This window comes from Bison bison, unplaced genomic scaffold, assembly GCF_000754665.1.
Source record: "Bison bison bison isolate TAMUID 2011002044 unplaced genomic scaffold, Bison_UMD1.0 scf7180017864280, whole genome shotgun sequence".
Lineage (NCBI taxonomy): Eukaryota > Metazoa > Chordata > Mammalia > Artiodactyla > Bovidae > Bison > Bison bison.
Genome location: NW_011494852.1, coordinates 3307754 through 3312213, shown reverse-complemented (window position 1 = coordinate 3312213; position 4460 = coordinate 3307754).

Sequence of the window (4460 nt, the reverse complement as noted above, 5' to 3'; positions counted from 1 at the left end):
TATTGGGCACCTACTGACCTGGGGAGTTTCTCTTTCAGTATCCTATCATTTTGCCTTTTCATACTGTTCATGGGGTTCTCAAGGCAAGAATACTGAAGTGGTTTGCCATTCCCTTCTCCAGTGGACCACATTCTGTCAGATCTCTCCACCATGACCTGCCCCTCTTGGGTTGCCCCATTGGCGTGGCTTACTTTCATTGAGTTAGACAAGGCTGTGATCCTAGTGTGATTAGATTGACTAGTTTTCTGTGAATATGGTTTCAGTGTGTTTGCCCTCTGATGCCCTCTTGCAACACCTACCGTCTTACTTGGGTTTCTCTTACCTTGGGCATGGGGTATCTCTTCTCGGCTGCTCCAGCAAAGCGCAGCCATTGCTCCTTACCTTGGACGAGGGGTATCTCCTCACTGCTGACCTTCCTGACCTTCAACGTGGGATAGCTCCTCTTATTACTGGACACTTTATTGCACTCCAGGGGCCTTAGGAAGCATTACTAAAAACAAAGCTAGTGGAGGTGATGGATAAAAAATGATTCTATTAAAATGCTGTACTCAACAAGCCAGAAAATTTAGAAATCTCAGCAGTGGCCTCAGCACTGGAAAAGCTCAGTTTTCATTCCGATCCCAAAGAAGGGTAATGCCAAAGAATAATCAAACTACTGTACAATTGCACTCATTTCACATGCTAGCAAGGCAATGCTCAAAATTCTTCAAGCTAGGCTTCAACAGTATGTGAACTGAAAACTTCCAGATGAGCTGGGTTCAGAAAGAGTGCATCCAGAGTTCAAATTGCTAACATCCATTGGATCATAGAAAAAGCAAGGGGATTCCAAAAAAAATCTACTTCCTTATTGACTCCATTAAAGATTTCACTGTGTGTATCACAACAAACTATGGGAAATGCTTCAAAAGATGGAAATATCAGACCAGCTTACTTGGCTCCTGAGAAACTTGCAGGTCAAGAAGCAACAGTTAGAACTGGACATTGAACAACGGACAGGAATAAAATTGGGAAAGGGGTACATCAAGGCTGTATATTGTCAGCAGGCTTGTTTCACTCATATGCAGAGTCTGGTCAGGTTAGTTCAGTCGCTCAGTCGTGTCCGACTCTTTGCGGCCCCCATGGACTGGAGCACGCCAGGCCTCCCTGTCCATCACCAACTTCCGGTGTTTACACAGACTCGTGTCCATTGAGTTGGTGATGCCATCCAACCATCTCATCCTCTGTCATCCCTTTTCCTTCCCACCTTCAAATCTTTCACAGCATCAGGGTCTTTTCCAATGAGTCCGCTCTTCACATCAGGTGGCCAAAGTATTGGAGTTTCAGTTTCAACATTAGTCCCTCCAATGTATATTCAGGACTGATTTCCTTTAGGATGGACTGGTTGGATCTCCTTGCAGTCCAAGAGACTCTCAAGAGTCTTCTACAACACCATAGTTCAAAAGCATCAATTCTTCAGTGCTCAGCTTTTTATAGTCCAACTCTCACATCCATACATGACTACTGGAAAACATAATCTTAACTAGATGGACCTTTGTTGGCAAAGGAATATCTCTGCTTTTTACTATGCTGTCTAGGTTGGTCATAACTTTTCTTCCAAGTAGTAAGCATCTTTTAATTTCATGGCTGCAGTCACCATCTGCAGTGATTCTGGAGACCAAGAAAATAAAGTCTGCCATTGTTTCCACTGTTTCTCCATCTATTTGCCATGAAGTGATGGAACTGGATGCCATGATCTTTGTTTTCTGAATGTTTGGCTTTAGGCCTACTTTTTCACTCTCCTCTTTCACTTTCATCAGGAGGCTCTTTATTTCTTCTTCACTTTCTTTCATAAGGGTGGTGTCATCTGCATATCTGAGGTTATTGATATTTCTCCCAGAAATCTTGATTCCAGCTTGTCCTTCATCCAGCACAGCATTTCTCATGATGTACTCTGCATGTAAGTTAAAAAGCAGGGTAACAATATATAGCCTTGATGTACCACTTTTCCTATTTGTAGCTGGGGTGTCGTTCCATGTTCAGTCCTAACTGTTGCTTCCTGACCTGCATACAGATTTCTCAAGAGGCAGGTCAGGTGGTCTGGTATTCCCATCTCTTTCAGAATTTTCCACAGTTTATTGTGATCCACACAGTCAGGCTTTGGCATAGTCAATAAAGCAGAAAGAGATGTTTTTCTTGAATGCTCTTGCTTTTTTGATGATCCAGTGGATGTTGCCAATTTGATCTCTGGGTCCTCACATGCAGAGTATGTCATGTGAAATGCCAGGTTAGATGAATCAAAAGGAAGAATCAAGATTGCTGGGAGAAGTTCAATTACCTCAGGTAATTGACATTTATGATATGAGGTAAATAGATGACAAATCATGGCAAATAGATGAGGGAAAAAATGGAAGGAGTGACAGACTTTACTTTCTAGGGCCTCTAAATCACCATGGGTGGTGACTCCAGCCATGAAATCAAATGAGGCCAGCTCCATGGAAGGAAAGCCATGACAAACCTAGACAGTGTATTATAAAGTAGAGACATCACTGGTGACAAAGGTCCATATAGTCAAAGCTATAGTTTTTCCAGTACTCACTTATGGATGTGTGAGTTGGACCATAAAGAAGGCTGAATTCCAAAGAACTGAAGCTTTCAAACTGTGGTGCTGGAGAAGACTCTTGAGAGTCCCTTGGATGCATGGAAATCAAACCAGTCAATCCTAAAGGAAATCAACCCTGAATATTCATTTGAAGGACTGATGCTGAAACTGAAGCTCTGATACTTAGGTTATCTGATGTGAAGAGCTAATTATTGGAAAAGATCCTGATGGTGGGAAAAACTGAGGACAGGAGGAGAAAGGAGCAACAGTGGATGAGATGGTTGGATGGCATCATTGGCTCAATGGACATGAGTTTTGAGCAAAGTCTGGGAGATAGTGAAGGAAAGAGAAGCCTGGCATGCTGCAGTCCATGAGGTTGCAAAGAGTCAGACATGACTGAGCTAATGAATGACAATAATAATAACAAGCTAAATTTTATAAGAACAAAAGACTGCTTTAAAAAATTTTGGGGACTGCTCTGGTGGTCCTGTAGTTAAGATTCCATTCTCCTACTGCCGAGGGCTAGGGTTCGATCCCTGGTTAGGGAGCTAAGATGCTGCACAGTGGTACCGATAATAAATTAATAAATAAATGACATGCAAAGACAAACATAGACTCTCAAATGAAACCACTCAAAAAAAAAAAATCTTGTCGTTATTTTATTGGGATTACATTCAACTACCAGCTTTTTGTATGTTTCTGGCAAGGGACAATGCAGGATACTAGTTCTCTACCATGCATTGAATCTGTGCGCCCTATAGTGGAAGCTCGGAGTTATAAAACTGAACCATCAAGGAAGTCACAAACTAGCTGCTATTTCTAAGGGGAAATATTATTTTGCTGAAAATTTCCTTTGAATAATCTATTCATTATATAAATGTGTGTATATTTGTCCCTCATGAAAATTTTAGTGCTTATAAAAAACAGATCCATTAACTAAATAAATATTAAGTGAGGATCAATTCTGTGCTTTTCAATGTTTTAGTTTTGGACTCGAGATTTAAATTCAAATGTTATGAATAAAGTTAAAATGAAGCTGGACGATATCACTAACAAACTGAAGATATATACGGAAGGAAAGGCATGCAGAGGCTGATCCTTGTTATAGAACTCAATCATAAAGACATGAGAAGGATCGTCAAGTAAAGCAGGAGGGAAAAAAAAAAAACTGTGATGTCACGAAAGTCAAACTGAAAGAGTGCGGGTGGGGAGGGGGTAAAAGAAATATGAGCTGAGACAAATGAATAATTAACTATTGGAATGACGGCAGTTAAATAATTACTCCACATAAATCCAAAGGAAAAGACTTGGGAGATCCATCTAGACTGTTTTAATGTTTGTTCAGTTTTCTCAATGTCATTTTTTTAAAGGCCGTTCCTTCATGATTCAATAAACTGTTATTGTTATATATCAATAACCTCAGATATGTAGATGACACCACCCTTATGGCAGAAAGTAAAGAGGAACTAAAAAGCCTCCTGATGAAAGTGAAAGAGGAGAGTGAAAAAGTTGGCTTAAAACTCAATATTCAGGAAACTAAGATCATGGCATCTAGTCCCATCACTTCATGGGAAATAGATGGGGAAACAGTGGAAACAGTGTCTGACTTTATTTTTGGGGGGCTCAAAATCATCGCAGATGGTGATTGCAGCCATGAAATTAAAAGACACTTACTCCTTGGAAGGAAAGTTATGACCAACCTAGAAAGCATATTAAAAAACAGAGATACTACTTTGCCAGCAAAGGTCCATCTAGTCAGTTCAGTACAGTTCAGTCACTCAGTCATGTCCAACTCTTTGCGACCCCACGAATCACAGCACACCAGGCCTCCCTGTCCATCACCAACTCCCAGAGTTCACTCAGACTCACGTCCGTCGAGTCA